This window comes from Mobula birostris, chromosome 13 (assembly GCF_030028105.1).
Source record: "Mobula birostris isolate sMobBir1 chromosome 13, sMobBir1.hap1, whole genome shotgun sequence".
Taxonomy (NCBI): Eukaryota; Metazoa; Chordata; class Chondrichthyes; order Myliobatiformes; family Myliobatidae; genus Mobula; species Mobula birostris.
Window position 1 is genome coordinate 33,590,849 of NC_092382.1, and position 19,376 is coordinate 33,610,224.

General features: G+C 46.4%; 3 non-coding genes across 3 annotated transcripts; 1 reads left to right on the top strand and 2 right to left on the bottom strand.

Annotated features, from left to right (window-relative positions):
- The first annotated feature begins 9,985 nt into the window (after positions 1 to 9,985).
- On the top strand, positions 9,986 to 10,067 carry trnas-uga (transfer RNA serine (anticodon UGA)). The gene has a single exon. It is a non-coding gene; the product is annotated as a tRNA-Ser (tRNA).
- A 6,047-nt stretch (positions 10,068 to 16,114) lies between these two features.
- Positions 16,115 to 16,186, bottom strand: trnae-cuc (transfer RNA glutamic acid (anticodon CUC)). The gene has a single exon. It is a non-coding gene; the product is annotated as a tRNA-Glu (tRNA).
- Positions 16,187 to 18,496: 2,310 nt separating this feature from the next.
- trnar-ucg (transfer RNA arginine (anticodon UCG)) lies at positions 18,497 to 18,589 on the bottom strand. The gene is made up of 2 exons: positions 18,553 to 18,589; positions 18,497 to 18,532 (listed from the first exon to the last, which is right to left on the bottom strand). It is a non-coding gene; the product is annotated as a tRNA-Arg (tRNA).
- Between the last annotated feature and the right edge of the window lie 787 nt (positions 18,590 to 19,376).

The following is a 19,376-nucleotide window of genomic DNA, read 5'->3' on the forward strand; positions in this document are numbered from 1 at the left end:
CAGGACTCGGATAGGACTGTACTAGGCACGGACTGGACGAGGGCCTTCAGGAGCACGGAACCTTGGACAAGGAGCACGGAACACAGAGCCGGGACCTTTCCGTGGGAACAGGACGTAGAGTCGGGACTCACATAGTTAACACAGAGCCGGTCTCCCTCCTTTGGAACAGGACGTAGGGCCAGGACTCATACAGAGAACACTGAACATGAAGAGACGGATCCTAACACAAGGTGGCGGCAAACGGCCGGACCCACCTAGCGAACGCGTGCACACCGAGAGAAAATTCCACACAACGAAAGATAGTTCCTTATCTAAATCTAACAAGGCTCCGGTCTTGCTCCGGCGGTAAGACTTCAGCGATACGGGCGTGGTATCCAGGCTAGGTGAGCAGGCAGAGGGTCAGGCGAGGTATCCAGACAGAAAGTCAGGCGAGGTATCCAGGCAGAGAGTCAGGCGAGGTATCCAGGCAGAGAGTCAGGCGAGGTATCCAGGCAGAGGGTCAGGCGAGGTATCCAGAGAGTCAGGCGAGGTATCCAGGCAGAGTGCCAGGCGATGGGAAGAAAGACAAGGAGGGGAACAGAACAGTGCAGCAGGGAATCCCTGGTTTGCAGAGGTATTTATGTCTCAGCCTGAAAACGAGAAACATGTGTCCACAACAGAAACTGGGGAAAACCAGAAACCCCGGAACAAGGAAGCATGCACCGGGCCGTGAACCGAAACACGGACATTACGGACCGGACTATGACATATTCTTCCCGTCACAGTTCCAAATTATCCCGTTTCTTAACTCCTAACCTAAAGACAATTCCCTCTGTGTTCTCTCTAATGCATCCTGTCCGTAGCGTGTAAGTTTGGTTCAGTTCATTTCTGTTTCGTGTATTCACTCCATCGTTCTCCTCAGCTCCGCCCTCCTGCATCCATTCCACTCTGTCATCCTCCTCCTTTGGAGCTTTATCACATTATTACTGTTTCCATGTCTCCGTCGTACTTTTCCACGTTGGAAGATTCTCCACACAGTTACTCTGAAGTTCCGTCTCTCATTTGAAGTCTTCTCTGCCAATATAGGGAAAATTCTTTCTGTATTTCCATTATTTCCTCTGCATATTCTCCCCACAACTCTCCCCAGTTCACCACGGTGCGATTTGGCTGGTCTGCATGCTCTTCAATATCTATTAGTCAGCAAGATTCTACCAGCCTTCACAAATCTTTTTTTTTCTCTCTCCAACTCCACGTCTTTCAGCATGTTGAAGAGACCATTCTTCGCCTGATTTTCCCTCGCCACCATTATGTCCTGGTCCTGGATGTGACACATCCACTGTGATCCAGGGACTTGCAGCTTAGCAAAACACCGGGCTAAGTGCTGGGGAAATTCTAGGCAGTCTCTGGAGTAGGTCTCTCTGCTGCGGGCCGAAGGGCCTGTAATGTGCTGTAAATATTTGTTCGATGTTCTATGTTCATACAGATTTTCTCTCTATTCAGAGAAAACAGAAATGGAGTGGAACATCTGTTAATTTTGCGTTCTTCATTGAACGTTGAAAGACACGTCGCCTGCGCTTTGCGAAAAAGACAGACGGATGAGTAACCGCTCCTGCTTATCCTTGACTTTCTTGTTCCTACCACTTTAATTCCTCATTCCTCTAACTTGTGATCTTTGTGTGTCTGGCCACATGCGCTGATATATAGGTGAAATACCCTTGTTTCCTTGGCTGCGTAGGTCTAAGGACGGTACTCTCAATTCCCGCCAAACTCGTGAGATTGAGACGGTTCGATCCCACCTCAAACCCCGGGATGTGTGCATGCTGCGTAATTTGCTATTCTATTACAAATAACAGACTCTACACGGCATACGATTAAAGCAACTATATTTCTGAACCTTAACTTATTTAAAAGGTTTGTAAAGATTAACAAAAAGAAAAGCCCAATCCAAATCAAACAGTCAAATGCACACAAGTTGGAGCTCATCTGGAACTTCTCTGTCACTCCGGCGCTGGGTCCTCGGTCAAGGTGAAAGCCCACACCACCTTCTGAACGTCGCTCGCAATCCATCTCGAACAAACGGGTCTCCCACCGGACCCTATGCTACGGCCGGTCCTCCCCAACGTCTTCTCTCCCAGTCTCTCGCCGAACAAGAACCCAAGCCCAACCTTGGTGTCCCTCACCAGAGAAACATCCCCTTAATTCAACCATCCTAATTGGATGGCACATGTGCTTTTGTTCAACCATAAGCCAAAGAAGCTGAAAGCAAGCTGTTTTTACAGAACTGCCAATACGAAATACGTACAGCATAACAGTAAAAGTAGGAACCAGGATATTACATTCTCCCCACACCAAAATAGTCATGTCCTCATGACTTGGAAATAATTTGTCCTCTCATACTAATAACACTGCTTTCAATAGAAATTCGCAATGTCATCAACTCCCATCTATTTGCAAACTGCAGTGACATATCTCACTAGGGGGGTAGTCTTAGCACTCTGTTCCTCTGGTGCTACATAGGCAAGCTTGTCTGGGGGTCTCCTGATTCTTTGAGACCTCCAAATCCCATCTACTTCTTCAGTTTCAAACACTCCTTGGGATACCTCTGGTGTACACGACGAGGCTTCCCCCGGTCTATCACTCGTGCCTTCCTATAACCAGGATTCCTCTGCTCAGCTTCATCCCCAGTCACTCTGGAGCCTAGACCCGCTTCCTGGTCTCACAGCAAGCCTGCCCGAGCACTGCTAATCCCCCACACTGACCCGGCCCCCCACCACGTCCAGGTCACCTTCCTCAGCGAGAGATAAGTTGGAAATCCCTTGCTCAATCTTTGGGGTGTTGGCGAAAGACAGCATATACGACAACCCCTTTTCCTCATCTTCCGAGTCCATCAGCCTCTCCACGTTGCTTCAGAGTCCTCTCTGGGTCAGTCTCTGGGTTAACACGCACCTCTTGTCCCAGATACAGAATCCTGACAGGCCCATTCCCATCCTCTTGTATCACCCAGAAAACTGGTACGTTTGGCATTTGACTCTCCATTACATAGGGTGTAGCCGCCCAGCGGTCAGCCAACACACGCTTCCCTGGTAGCCCCAAATTCATTATGAGTACTCGGTTTCCAGGCATGCGTTCGGAGAAATTAAGTCTTTGGTTATACCTCCCCTTATTTATTTGATTCTCAGCTAATTCATAAGCCCTTTTTCAGCTCCCTTATCATATCGGACTCACACTTCAGATAAGTCTTCTGTGGTAGATCTTCCTCTCAACACGGTGATCGACGGGCAAACTCTCCTCGTGTCCAGGCATCCGATAACATGGCGAGTACCCGGTAGCTTCATTTCGGGTACAGTTGTTGCAGTGGACCAGATGCCCAATATGTTGACTCCACTTGTTCTTTTTGCTGATCTACAAGGTTCTGAGCGTATCTCGCAAGGTCCGATTAAACCTATAGGGCCGGGTGATAGAGCGTAGTTCTCGACTCCAAACATGCTTAGTAACTCATGTATCAGCCTACTCTCGAAATTCCGTCCCTGATCACTATTTATCCGCCTGGGGAGGTCTTAAGAAATGAAATACTTCTCCCATAACATGTTGGCCACCGTGGACGTACCCTGATCCTTGGTATGGAAGGCTTTCACATATCTGGTGCATTGATCCGTAATGACCAAGACATTCGCCATGTTGCTGGCATCTGGCTCTATTGACAGGACATCCATACACACGAGGTCAACGGTCCCCGCACTCTTCGAGTGGGACAACAGGACGAAACTCGTAGGCACCATCTCCCTCCCTATACATCTAATGCACGACTTGCAATACTCCTCAATCTCCGGCGTCATTCGGGGCCACTGGAATCGATCACTGAGCAATCCAAAGGTCCTTAATCCCCCAAATAGCCAGAATCACCTTGAAACGGCTTTAACACAATCCGCTGATACTTCTGAGGCAGAGCCAGCTGAGAGTGCTGAGGCCGGTCCAGAGCCGACGTGACCCTGTATTGGATCTGGATTCTCCACTCCAGTCCGAGCCATTCACTCGGTAGTAGAGACACAGCAGAATGTTTCATCTTGTCTGTTTGGGTCATGTCCGCTTTCGCAACCGCTGACTAAATGGGACCAATGCCCAGGTCATCTCGTTCAGTGGCCGCCACTTCCCCAGGGCTGAGTTCTGGCAAACGCTTTCTCCTCAGAGCAGTCAGGTTACCGTGAGCTTGTGGAACGGCGCCATCAGAAGCTCCCGAATGATCTTCCATTTCAATCCATCCTGCCCTTACCTTTCCTCTGCCTTCCCGGTGATTGAAAACCAGCACATGGCCTTGACTTCAGGGGTAGGGACGCTCTCCCACTCTCCCTCCCTGTCCAGCCCTTCTTGCGCATGCCCGGAAAATGCATCGGCAACAGTGTTCCCACTTCCCGGCCGGTACTTCCGGCTGAAATCATAGACAAGCAACGCCGTCAACCATCGAAGGCCTGTGGCATCCAATTTCGCCGAGGTCAGAGTATAAATTAGAGGATTGTTTTCCGTCTTCACCTCAAACGTGGTACCATATAGATAATGTAAACAACAGGAATTCTGCAGATGCTGTAAATTTAAGCAACACACATCAAAGTTTCTGATGAACGCAGCAGGCCAGGCAGCATCTCCAGGAAGAGGTGCAGTCGACGTTTCCGGCCTGAAAATTCGACTGCACCTCTTCCTAGAGATGCTGCCTGGCCTGCTGCGTTCACCAGCAACTTTGATCTGTGTTGACCATATAGATAATCATAGCTTATCCACCACGGCCCGTTTCAATGCCAGGAACTCCAAATTGTGGGTGGCATAGTTTTGCTCAGAGGGTGACCGACTCCGGGTGACAAACGCGACAGGACTCAATCCTGTGCCCTAACCATGAAACAGAACATCGCCTAAGCCCGAAACGTTGGCTCTTCGTTTGTCCGGATGCTGCCGACGTGCTGAGTTCCTCCAGCGTGCTGTGCGTGTTGCTATAAAAACGTACTGTTGGTGGGGTGGGGGTTGTTAGTTTTGGAGGGGTGGCTTAGTGATTGGAGGTGTTGATCAGGCTTACTGCTTGAGGAAAGTAACTGGTTTTAAGTCTGGTGCTCCTGCTGTGGATGCTACGCAACTTTCTCCCTCATGGGAGAGGGGCAAACAGACCACAGGCAGGATTAGTGGGATCCTGATGCTGCTGGCCATTTTCCGGAGCCTTTCTGTATATACGTTCCTGATGGAAGGTAGGCTGGGGGTGCCGGTGATGCGTTGGGCAGTTTTGATGACCTGTTGTAGAGCCTTCCAGTCTATCACAGTTATGCAGCATGTTGGCCTGCCTTCTGCAGCACAGCTGTAGAAGGACGGGAGTGTAGATGTGAGTACAGGTTAGACAACGTCTGTGGAAAGGGGAGAAAGGGGAGATGCTACGGGTCTGTGACTTCAAATACATGTTTGAAAACCATGCGGATTGCAGGTGAGGGGGCGGGGGGTGAAGAGGAAAGAAGAGACCGAGTAATCTCAGTAGCAGGCGGTACAAGATTTCAACTGTCACCGGATCTGCTTAGAACACAGAACGGCACAAAAATAGGATCCTCAGCCCACAACGTTATATTTTTTTTTTTATTTTGACTGAATCAAGTAACGATTACTCTCTTACTCTCAAAGGAATACGGGCCCACCATATTTCGACATCAGGCCCTCCTCTCAACAACAGAAAGTGCAATGGGTTTTCCAACAATTAACTTTAAATAGCATCTGAGTTCAGTTGTGACACAATCTACGAATGTGGGCTCGTTGGTCCAGTTGTGTGGTTCTTGTTGCCAGTGAGAAAGCCTATGCAAGAGGTCTCCGGTACAAATCTCGCACGAACCCCTTTACAGGATATTATCAACATTCGTTCCACGATTTTTGCATCGACGCACAGGATAATTCGCTATTTCAACAAAAACATGGAAGAAGCAACTGAAAATGTATTTCAATGCAGATAAGTTTGAGGTCGCGCACTTCTGAATGTCAAACCAGCGGAGTATATATACATTGGATGTTAGATTACCGGGGAGTGGAAGGGCATAGTTCGTTGAAAGCCGTGTCATATGCAGAGAGACTGTGGGAAAGCTGTTCCGCAACTCTGGCCTTCAGCGGTTAGAGCATTGCATGCAGAAGTTGGGAGATTGTGTTGATGTTACAGTCTATTATAGAAAGACGTGTAAAGTGGAAAAAGCACAGTAACTATGTGGAAAACGATGGGTTTGTTTGTTGATGAGCGCTGTAGACATTGCTGTGGAAGAACAACAAACTGGCAAGCGAACTTATATATCCTAAGCTCTTCCCTCTTTCTGACCAGGGCAGAAGTGGCTCGACATTTCATGGAATTTCAAACCGGCGCGGACTGAAATTGGATTACAAACCTGAAACAAATGACATCGCTCACTTCGTTCACAAGGTGGTGTTCTACTTCGAGGTTACGGTTGTGATCATTAATTATATGCCGACTCTGTGAAGGATACCAGTAATATCTGACAACGTAACGAACCAACACCCTCAGGCTATATTCTCGTGAAAGTAGCTAACTCAGTCCAGCTTGCCTGTGCAAGGAAATGTGCAAACTCTTTATGAAACGTGTCATTCCTCGTGACGCCGCACTTTACTCCATTCTGTAGATACTGAACCATTTCCGCAACGACCAAGGACTGATTACCCACAGTCACTCACATCGGGTAGTCCAGAGGAACAGCCAATGCGTTGATTGGACTGCTAAACAATGACTGGGACGGGTAGCACTGAGGTGGCTGTGACTTTCCATGCTAACCAGACTGCACTCGGAACTTGAAGGAACACATGATTTTCGTGCACTGTGCAGGGAACCTCATGACTAATGGAGCCGGTAGGCGTACAAGCATCAGATAGATATGCTGATTGGGTGGAATCGCAGCAACAATTTTGCAATCAATGTCAGTAAGACAAAGGAATTGATTGTGTACTCCAGGAAAATACGTCAGATGAACAAACACCAATCCTTATTGAGGGTTCAGAAGTGTGAACATCTTCAGGTTCCTGTGCCTCAACATCCCAAAGGATCCATACTGGTTCCAAGATGTTGACGTAGTCACGGAACAGTTGCGATAAGTGCTCATTGACTAGATTTAGTGCCGGCAAGTTATTCAATTAATTTCTATGGACCTATGTGGAGAGCTTTATGAGTGGTTGCTTCACAGGCTGCTGTGGGGCGGGTATCCAATGCAGAGCATCGAAAGAGGCTGCTGAGTGGTGTAGCCGTCGTCACTTCAATCACGGGCACACGCCTCGCCACCATCGAGGATATGATGCTCAGAATACGATGCCAAGAGCAGGCTGAGTGCATCATTCAGGACCTAGAGACCAAACTGCTCAGACACGTCTCAACACATTAACACTAAAGATTCCGTTTTAAATATCTATTTAATTTGTTGTATTGTAACTTATCGTGATATATAGAAAATAAATCAAGTTCTTAGAGAGAGGTACTATAGGATCAGAGAAAGGGAGTTATATACAGTCCTCCAGCAGTGGACTGTGAGTACAAATAACAACGGGAGATACACGGACATGTGAAAACTGCAGTATTGCCATGGTCATTGTAGCATTTCACTATGAAGATAGTTTGGGAAAGTCTAGTTGGCGCTGGATCATCAGAGAGGGAATTTGGGCAAAGCCTACTAGATGGCTTCTTCGAACACGCTTTTGTTGAGCCCATTAGGAAAAAAAAAACAATTGTGAATTGCGGGTTGTGTTGTGATTTGTCTAGGAAGTTTAAGATACAGGAATGCTCATGATATGATCGAATTCACTCTGTAGTTTGAGAGTGAGAGGCTAAAATCACACATGAGAATTACGTGCAGTAAGTAGAACTGCAGAGGCAGGAGAGAGGAAAATGACAAGGTTCACAAGGTTAATGTTATTGTCGAAGTCTGCCTGTACAATACAACTCTAATATTTGTCTACTCCAGATAGCTATTAAATAGAGAGAGACCATGGGTGTAGATGTAAGGTCAGACATCAACCCCGGCCCGAAAAAAAGAAAATAAACAAATCTCGCAGACCCCAAAAAACCTCCTCCTCTGCAGCAAAATAAATAGCGAAAGTAACAGTCCCCGATCATGTCAATCGCAAAAATACAATCACTGACGATAACTGTCCTCGACGCTTTCACTCGCAGAAGCGAACAGCGACCAAAGTCTGGAGATGGCCAAGTGGATTGGAGACGGGAGAACGGCAGATCCACAATGACTGGTGTTCCTGGGGGCAATTGCGATACATCCCAAATAAGAATAAATGTTCGAAAGGGAGGATGAGGCAACCGTGGCCGAAAATGGAAAGTAAGGTTAGCATAAAGGCAAAAGTGAGGGCTTATAATACAGCAAGCAGTAGTGGGAAGCTGGAGGTTTGAGACACTTTCAAAAACCAATGGAAAGAAATTAAAAATTGATAGAAAATAATAGAGATGAAAATACAAATTTTTCAGACATATGAATAAACGGGAGGCGAGAGTGGATATCAGAAGGCTGGAAAATGAGGCGGGAGAAGTAGTAATGGGCGAAAAATAAAAGATGGGCTAACTGAATGAATATTTTGCGTCAGTCTGCGCTGTGGAAGATAACAGCATAATGGCACCAATACACGTGTGGGAGAGGACATAAGGGAGAGTGGATGTTAAGACAACGGAGAAGGTGCTGGTGAAGCTAATAGTACTGAAGATAGATGTCACCTGGACCTGACGACTACACCCCAGGGTTCTGAAAGAGGTAGTTGAAGAGATTCTGGAGGCATTAGTAGTACTCCTTCAAGTATCACTACATTCCGGAATGGTTCCTGATGACTGGAAAATTGCAATTGTCACTGCACTCTGAAAGAAGGGAGGGAAGCTAAAGAATGGAAATAATATGCTGGGTAGCCTGACTTCAACCTGTTCCAAGATTCAAGAGACTGTTGAGGAGAATGGGCGAAGATTTGTCAATAGATCATCATGTAGTACGGTGATGCTCCTTGGAAAAAAGATAACAAACGTCTCTATGTGAAGATAGTTTTCCGAAACCAGAGGTGCAAGGAGACCTTGTGCAGTATTCTCTACTTGCCTACTTCAAGGCTTAGTCATAGATAAAGGAATTTTAACATGCAATTTTAACATTCAGTTCAGGAGTAGAATATAAAAGCAACAATGTAATGTTGACAGATATAAAACGTTGGTCAGAAGACACTCGGAGGGTCCAGAGGAGGTTCACTGGAAAGACACCGGGAACGCATGGGTTATCGTGTTCAAACGAGGGGAGTCTGATAGTTCCGTGCCTGTGCTCACTGCAGGGGCATCTCATTGAAATCTATGAAATATTGAAATCCCTATTTAAAATAGTACAGAGGGTGTTTCCTATAGTGGGGCAGTCTAGGATTAGAGAGCGGGGCCTCAGAATAGAAAGATAATAGTTTAGAACAGGGATGAGGCAGAATATATTTATCCAAAGGGTGGCGCATCTGAGGAATTAGATGTCACAGACGGCTATGGAAGCCAAGTCATTGGGTGTATTTGAAGCAGTGATTGATAATTTCTTGTTTGTTAAGGACGTCAATGTCCATGCCCAGTAGAATGGGGTTGAAGGGATCATAAATCAGCGCTGCTACATTGGCGAAACAGACTCGATGGGGCGAATTCCTGTTCCTGTTCTTTTTTTTTATGGACCTATGATCTTATATTATTATTCTATATGTGTTACACGGTACAGCTGCCATAAAACAACAAAAATACATATATCCGTCATTATAACCCTGATTCTAATCCTGACCTTTATCCCCAGCAGTGGAAATCTCCTTCATTGACGATACTGACGCCAGTGTTATCCCTCTACACTCACGTTCTGACCTACCTGTCCTGAAACAAATTCCCAAATTGTCCAATCATGCTATTTGTATTGGAATGGTGATTTATCATTTCCATCACTGAAAATAAATCACTTCAGGTGCAATGCTACGGTGAGTGATTAACATAGATGGAGCTGCGATGGCCGAGTGGTTAAGGCGTTGGACTTGAAATCCAATGGGGATTCCCCGCGCAGGTTCGAGCCCTGCTCGCAGTGCTCACTCTACAGGCACGAGGGACCAGAACTCCACCTGCCTGTCAATAACTCCCTGGCTGCTGTCTGAACGCTACATTCTCTGCCAAACCCAGGCGGCAAATGTTAAGATTCTTACACTGTTCAATACTCTTCCATTCTCAGTGCCAAGAGTTCATTTTCACTCCGACTCTGATCAATCTCGGTGAGGAATCTTAAACAACCCTTTCTCGCGGAGTTTACTTAGCGACGACATTGTTATTTTACAAGCGAGTATCTAAGAATAGATTTCGGGTAGAAACAGAGCGATTGATGTCGGTAAGTTCTGCAACTGTATGGATACAGAGCGCCCCACTTCGTTCACCAACCTACTTCCTTCAGGTAGACTGGGGACGATATATCGCACTGAGCAGAATTCCTGCATCCAAATCAGCAGTAACTCTGGAATTTTAAGAATTAATGGCACCAATTTAAAGTTAATTGTCTTTATAATTGAAGAAACTCGGAGAAGTAACATCAATAAGTATAACGTAGCGCCCTCTCTTGCTCCCTCTGTTGGAAGATCATGTGTAAACGCATGAACTATTTCCCTCCTCCGTCCGAACGGTGACAATACTTACGAGCCCTCCAGCTTCCGACTTTAAATGAAGGGACGGAAAGAACCATTTCGTTTTCTCGCTGGGGTGAACTATTCTGATGGTCAAGAAAACACTATGAGGAAAACGATGGCCCAAAGTGAACATGAAATTGGTAAATTGCAGTGTAACTCTCTCTCTTCCACTGCCTTTCAAACTCCCCCGCTTATCTCTCTTGCCCTGTCTACGATGCGACTCTCTCCCCAGCTTCACTTCCATGTCTCACTCTTTCTCTATCCGTCTCTGTAACATACACAAACTCAGACACATTCTCTCCCGCCCCTCTCTCTTCTCTCTCTCTCTCTCTCTCTCTCTCTCTCTCTCGCTCTCTCTCTCTCTCTCTCTCTCTCTCTCTCTCTCTCTCTCTCTCTCTCTCTCTCTCTCTTTCCCCTTTCTTCTCTGCACATACTTCTTTCCTTCTCACTCCCACACTCTCCTCTCAAGGCTGAAGCAAGCGTTCAGCAATCAATAATCGATGTTTGTGCTCAGTGAAAGGACTGCGTATTTGGGGTGGGAAGTTTATAGATATTCCTTTACGACACAGCTGGGGTTGAGTATAGGGTAGGAGACGTGAACTGGTGCGGCAACGTAGGGGCGAACAGGTAACAAGACATGAAGGAGTAGCGATTTTCCAATAAATCTGTTCCCGGAACTTTGGTTCAGTGCTCTGTTAAGATAGGACCACCATGTGAATTTTAGCTGAAAAAGTATTGAAGTTTGAACCAATAAAATATTTACTCCTTTCAATAAGAAATATTGTTCAGCCGAGGGTGGGAGGGGGATTTGAGATTATGACTCAGTCGCTGAACAGGGCCGACGGGTCCATGAAAGGGAAGAGCTTTCGCAGTTTCATGTCACTCGCTCTGCAGAATCTCCATTGCACTCTTGACCAGCGAGCGACCGTACATTGCCGTACATAATCTGGTTCGCTAATTTTCCGTCAATATCACCCTCGCCGGTTGTGACTGGTGGGGTGTAGCGACTGTGCACACTCCCGTCATCAGACAACAACCCACAAGCCAACCCTCGTCAAAGACATGCACCATACCTGGCTGCCATTGGTGTGTGCAGATGTCAATCTAATATGTTAACCAATGGCGGAAAACGGTTTCACCCAGGGGTTGTTCTCTCCCACAGACCCTGACTGGCTCTGCCTCCCCAAAGTCCTCTTAATCCTGAGCAAAATCTCAGAACAATGTCGCGTTTTTTTAACATTTATATCCATATGCTTCTATCGGAAGCTGGGGGCGTTGTCAGGGCGTAGAAATAAAGGCGGACGACAGAAGATTACCTCCTCTCACCTAGGGAGACGGAAGAAGATTTGGTGGAGAACATATGACCGGCAAGTGAGGTATGGGGAGTAGGATTGACAGCAAGCTTAGACCAGCCTGACCTTATTGAATGTCAGGGCTGGCTGAAGAGGATTAGAGCCTTGCCCTTCTCCCTGTTGTCTGTGTGTTTAAAGAAAGGGAATAAACAGACATTTCTTTAGCATTTCTTGCTAACTCAATGGATATAATAGGGACCGATGGGAGATCAGTTGTTCCCAATCTATATAATCAGTTTGCCCGAGGAATAATTTCCAAGTCTGAAAACGGCACAAGATTTATATCTAGCTTTTGTTAATAATGCAGAACTGTATGATTTATGTTTTGCGGGCTCTCTGTCTCTTCGAGCCTGCAATGATGCTGCAAGTTTTTTATTGTACCTGTACCTCACCGTCCCTGGGCACACGGCAATAAACTCGACTGAACCAGGCAATACTCACTGAGATTTGAGCAGTGATGAACCGGTCCAGGTGAGTCAAGGTGATGAAGTCAAACTGAGTGATTACGACTGGCGTCCAATATGGGAAATACATGGTCACCTTCTTCTACAGAGAGACAGCATCACTGAGTGTGTTTAATAGGCGAGGGATTGAGGTTCAGTGAGTCGTGATGAAGATCAAATTATACATTGTATTTATTGTAAGTTATTGCCTGTAAGACCTCACACAGTTATTTCGGGTTTTATTGAGACTGCACCTGCGATTTTTTTTTTTCAAAATCATTTTCTCCTTGTCAAACGAATGTCATACAGAACAAATAAGGAATCGCTGCAGGGATAGTGGACAGCGGGTCAGGTAACATCTCTGGACGATAGGAGATAGTACACAATTCCGACCCACACACTGCCGCTGAACTGAAGGTAGAGAGTTGATGACTGGAGTGGAGAGCTAAGAATGGGGAAGGAGTTGGGAGGGAACTGAAGGGCGCAAGTGAGGATGTGTGGTGGTCAGCTCGGTGTGTCACTGTTGTGCGTTAATCCTTATTTATGTCGCTAATTTTGATGCAAAGTCGCGTCCTGATCAGGACGTTTCTGCATGACACAAAATTAGGCGGTGCTGTTGATACTGAGGGAGATTACTCTTGATTACAAGCGTAGCTGGTTCAATTAAAGAAGTGGCGGATGTGTTGTAAATGGATTCCAACGCAGATAAGTATAATGTCGTACACTTTGGAAATAAAACTTGCAAAGCACGTGTGCTGTAAATGGCAGGGCATTCCGGAGTACAGTTGATACGAGGGACCCAGAGGCACAGGCTCACTGTTCACTGATTTCGGAAGTGTAGTGAAAAGCCTTTTCTCATTCCGGCCTTCCTCATTCAGGACAACAGGAAGCAACGAAAAGTAAGACATTATGATAGGTCGTTGTTGAGTTTGTGGATAGAGTGCCATTTAGAGTTTTGGAACTTTCTATTATGGAAAATAGTCTACTAAACTGAAAACAATGCAAGTAAGTTATACAATGACGTTTACAGGACAAGAACTGGGTTATATAAAGAATTTGTCCAAGCCTGTCATTTGTTCATTCCAAGACGAGGAGAATGAGATTTAAAACAGAGATAAAATGAATGTTAACAGCCTTTTTTTTCTGTGCAAAAGAGACCAAATTATTTGAAATTGGAATATTTGAAAGGAACGTGGGCAGCAACGTTTCCATGAAGAGTTCAGTGGATATGTGGAATGAGCTGCCAGAAGTAGATCAGGCAGGTAGAACAGTTTCACGGAAGGGCGGGCCCTAGAGGAATATGGTCCGCACGCAGGAAACTGGGACTTACTCTGGTGGGAAGGTGGTCGGAATGGTTCTTTGAGTCAAAGAGCCTGTATCAATTCACAATTCCTTCACGACTCGTATCAGTGGAATATGTCAGATATCACTGGACAGACATGATATGGAAGGCAATGGCAAAGAAGAATGCTTGGTTACTAAGCCGACTACCGCTGTGATCAGGCGATGGAGATGCAGTCATATTGCTGAATAACCATATTGTCTCTGACTCACTTTTCATTTCTTACCGGCAATGCCGAACAATGTCATCCCGTGATGCGTTCACCGCCGGGACGAATGTGTAAACAAGAAGACTTCGATCAACCACCAATAGTCAGAATCAGAGTAGACACTGGTGCGTTGACTGTCCTCTTTCTAATTAAACGTGTCCTGCTGGTGCACAAGTAGACAGATGTCAAATAGATTAGATGAAGAAGCTTACACGAGCGCTAAATGGGCACAGAATATTGTCATGAAACGGTTTTTGAACTCACCGGTAAAGCAGATGAAATTAATGAAACATTCCAACAGTTCCACTGTAGGCACCTGGAACCTGGAATGGTCGAATCACTCCGCTCACCCATGTACAGATTCTTCACAGCGAAGCGAGCAGGAGGTCATTCTCGGAGGTAGAGAGGGTACAGAAGAACTTAGGCTGGGAGAATGGACAAGGGAGTGGCAGATGGGATGCAGTGCAGGGAGATACATGGTCGTACGCTTTGCTATCAAAAAAGAAGGAGCACGCTTTCTAAAAGGAGAGATATTGCAAGCAATAAAATTGAGAAGCTAAAATCCTTGGGAGTCCTTGTACAGGCCTCCCATTGCGACGTACACAACTGCACCATAATGTCCCAAAGGTTAATTTGTAGGTTGAATCTGTGGTGATGAAGGCGCTAGCGATGTTCGCTTTCATTTCAATAGGACTAGAATATAAACAGTAGATAATAGACAATAGACAATAGGTGCAGGAGTAGTTCATTCGGCCCTTCGAGCTAGCACCGCCATTCACTGTGATCATGGCTGATCATCCACAATCAGTATCCAGTTCCTGCCTTATCCCCATAACCTTTGATTCCGCCATCTTTGAGAGCTCTCTCAATCTCTTTCTTGAAAGCATCCAGAGACGTGGCCTCCACAGCCTTCTGGGACAGAGCATTCCATATATCCACCACTCTCTGTGTGAAAAAGTTTTTCCTTAGCTCCGTCCTAAATGGCCTACCCCTTATTCTTAAACTGTAGCCTTTAGTTCTGGACTCACCCACCAGCGGGAACTTGCTTCCTGCCTCCAGCGTGTCCAATCCCTTAATAATCTTATATGCTTCAATAAGATCCCCTCTCAGCCTTCTAAATTCCAGAGTATACAGGCCCAGTCGCTACAATCTTTCGACATATGACAGTTCCGCCATCCCGGGAATTAACCTTGTGAACCTATGCTGCACTCCCTCAATAGCAAGAATGTCCTTCCTCAAATTTGGAGACCAAAACAGCACACAGTACTCCAGATGTGGTCTCAGCAGGGCACTATACAGCTGCAGAAGGACCTCTTTGTTCTTATACTCAATTCCCCTTGTTATGAAGGCCAGAATACCATTAGCTTTCTTCACTGCCTGTTGTACTTGCATGCTTGCTTTCAGTGACTGATGTACAAAGCAATATAAAGCAAGGATGTAATTCAGAGACTATACAAAGAACTGGTGAGGCCTCGCTTGGAGTATTGTAAGCAGTTTTAGTTCCTTTACCTGAGAAATTATTGCTGAAGCTTGGGAGATTTCAAAGGAGGTTCAGGGGAATGATGCTCGGATGGAATGGCTAGTGATATGAAGAGCGTTTGCTGGCGCCGGACCCGCATTCACTGGAATTCAGTAGGTTGCGTGGTGACTTCATTGAAACCTATCGAATGGTGAAAGGCCTTGATGGGTCGGATGTTGAGAGGATGTTTCCTGTGGTGGGAGAAAATAAGACCAAAGGACGCAGCCTCGAGATAGAAGAGCGTCCTTTTAGGACAGAGATGAGGAGTGAGTTGTTTAGCCATAGAGCGATGAATCTGTCGAATTTGTTGCCACAGGCCCCCTGTGGAGTCCAAGTCTTTTTGTATAAGTGTCCGAGATCGATAGATTCTAGATTGATCAGGGCATGAAATGACACAAAATCAGGAGAAGGAGGCTCAGAGGAAATGTCGAAGCAAACCCGATATGCCAGAAGGCCTGATTCTGCTCCTATATTTTGTGGTGCTGAATCAGCCCAATGCAGATTAAGCATAGACAGGAATGGGGTTCTAGTGGAAGCAAGCTAATCCACACTATAATTTAAAATTAGCACATTAAATTACAGCAGGCAATATTTTGATTCCCTGACCGGGAATCGAACCCGGGTCGCGGCGGTGAGAGCGCCGAATCCTAACCACTAGACCACCAGGGAAGCTGATAAAACGCTGCACACAGCAATAGACAACTATCAAACAAGCAAAACATAAAACAAAACCTATAGATAAATAATAATAATAATGAGTAAATGTGATAGATATTGCCACGAATCCACCGCTCAGCATTTTGCAGATCCTTTGTTCACCCAGTGCTTCTGGTTAAGGAACACTCTGGACTCTGAATGACTCTGTGGTAAACACGCGTTCTCCGTGTCTTTATAAGCATTGTGACATTCAGATTATCTTATGAGACCTGGGTCATTTTATTTCTGTCTATCGCCTCGAAGCAATTCAGTGGTCGGCCCTACGAACCCGCGACCACATCACTGTTGCCGACATATCTGGTGTCTTCTTCCTAAAGGCTGATTTATACTTCTGCGTCTTCTATAACCTACGCAAGTGGCCAACGCGATTGCGAGCATCCCTCCGCCTGGATGGAGGTAGGAGAAAGAAAAACAGACGTTCAGAATGCCCGAAATATGGTCTGGGGATGGAATGGTAGACTTTCCTGGAATGGCGGCGACTCCTGGGCTGGGCGAGGAGCTGCAGCGCAGGACGAGGAAATCCGGCACAGGACGAGAAGCTCCAGCACAGGACGTGGCTCTTGGAGTAGATTTGGCTCTGTTCTTGGACTCGGCTTGATTAGGCTCTTACGTACAGAGCCGGGACCCTCCTTGGAGCGCAGGGCCGGGACCCTTCTAGGACGCAGGGCAGGGACCTTTCTAGGGCGTAGGGCAGGGACCTTTCCAGGGCTCAGGGCCGGGACACTTTTAAAATGCAGGGTCGGGACTCTTCTAGGACACAATGCACGGACCCTTCTAGGACGCAGGGTCGGGACTCTCCTAGGACGCAATGCACGGACCCTTTCTTGGACGCAGGGCCGGGATAACTGCCCAGGATAATTGCCGAGGTGACTGCCGAGGAAACCGCCGAGGAAACTGTGAGGGATTCAGATGGAGAGGGGAAGGGAACAGTCCAGCAGCCAATCCTTGGTTTGCAGAGGTATTTTTGTGCCAGCCCAAAAAGCGAATCAGGTGCCTCGATTAAGGCACTCAGTGGAACAATGGAAAAAAGAAAAACCCGGAATAAGGATCGATGAACCGGAACGTGAACGGGAATGCCGATTTCACGGACTGGACCATGACAGGTACATGGACTGTTTTACTTAGCCAACGAAAATGGAGACATAGCTGGACTCATGTGAGTGTGCATGGCTACCCATTGAGTTTGGAGTAATTGGGAGCAGCCGATGGAGAAACTGTTGAGGAGAGGACTGGTTCTGCCAGACGGAGGATGATGATGATAGAAGGGAACTGGTTGGTTCTTTCCTTGAGAAATGTGGAGAGTTTTAAGGCCCTTTTAATAGCGGGACTGGATATCCATAGAGAAAATGAGACGGTCATAGCCAGGGGACTGAAAGTTAGTGAGTCGATCAAGAACACGGGAAGGTTCGCGAATGCAAGTGGGAAGGGACTGAGTATAGGACATAGGATGGACTGGTGCTCTGAGAACACAGGATCAGTGGGGCAGAAGCAGGCAGAGACAATGAGCCTACCTGGACAATCAGATTTGTGAATCGAGTAGGAGGTAGAGCGAGCAGTTCAGGGCAATGGAACCATGAATTTTCTACAGTGAATGCAGATTCTCCAGAGTTGATGACGTCAGTGATAATGTCGGAGACAGTTCTGTGACCGTCCCAGTCGGGATTATTCAAGGTGTAGGGATGAAGATGTGTCTGAGAGTTCCCGCCTTGTCTCAGCAAGGTAGAGGTCAGTCCGCCACTCTACAACAGCAGCACTTTGACTGCGTGATTGAAGGTAAATTTGGGAATGGGGGTTGAGATTTGGGAGGGCGGCGTATTCAAAGGGGTACGGTACGAGGAGAAGTCAGGATTTTTGATGCTGAGGCGGTTGATGTCTTGTTGGCAATTAGTGATGAAGATATCACAGAACAGGCAGAGGACCAGCGCGCTGAGTCCAAGAAGAGGAGGAGTGTTTGAGACAGGAGAATGCACCGTCAGTGCTGGGTGGTGAATTCTCACCGATAAGGTGTGCTCGGAGACGGAGCTCAATGGGAAATAAACTTCACCTTCCCAGCAGCACCTCCTGAGCGTCTGAGAAGCTCCAACCAATTGTTTATGAAAGTGTCTGCAGAAACACCACATAATATTATATGTTGTGAAGATGAGGCATTACGTTTTCACCGAGGGTGTAGTACTCCGGTTAATCCTCACGCGGAATTGAGAAAATCAGTTGGCTGCAGGGAGTGAGAGACAGAATGGAACCGAATCCGCCAGGTTTTCAAAACGACCGTGGCAGGACTCGAACCTGAAATCTTCTGATAACTTCCACCATGTCAAGCACCGAAGTCAGACGCCTTATCCATTAGGCCACACGGCCGTATTCTGTGAGAAAGGGAACATGCTGAATGCTGCAAGGAGTTTCCACCTGTTAAGTGGTTTCCTGACCGAGCTAAAAGTACATGCAAGCAGTGATTTCATCCCAGGTGAACATTCGACCTGTTGTCAATATCTCTCCATGCATTCCTGCTTTGGGCTGTACAATATTTAGTTTCTGTCACACAGAAAGGAATTCTCAAAGGCACATGCCACTGTCTTTTGCAGCGGCGTTATATTCTGCGATTGGAATCAGTGGAATGGTCCACCACATTCAAAACATTATTGATAGAGTCAACTCGATTTCTTTTCAGGTATTCAGCCGTTGGTTTGGTATTCCCGAACCGAGCAGCTATGTGTATGTGTCGGGTAAGCGTTAGGGTGTTCGGATCTGCGGCTGCGCACAGCCGGGCGTGCCATCAGCGCGTCATAATGCGGTAACTATCGGATTATTGCATTTGCCCAAAACACGGAAAATCGTCATTCTCGAGCCAGATGGCAAATTCCTATAATATCTGTTTACTTGAAATCAAGCAATATGATAACAAAGCTATTCAAATTTTATTTAATTCGTGATAAATTTATCTCATTTTACAACTCAAAACATTCACAGTTTCTCCGAGTTACAGAGCACGGATTCGATAGTTATGCCACAGCACGTCCATGGGGTCCAAAGTGCATAAAATACCTATTTCCATGTTTCCTGTGGTTGGCACATATCTCTCTAAACTGTCCTTACCCAACTCCATGAATTCTGGTAAGCACGGCGAGCAAAGTAATTCGGCCTAGAA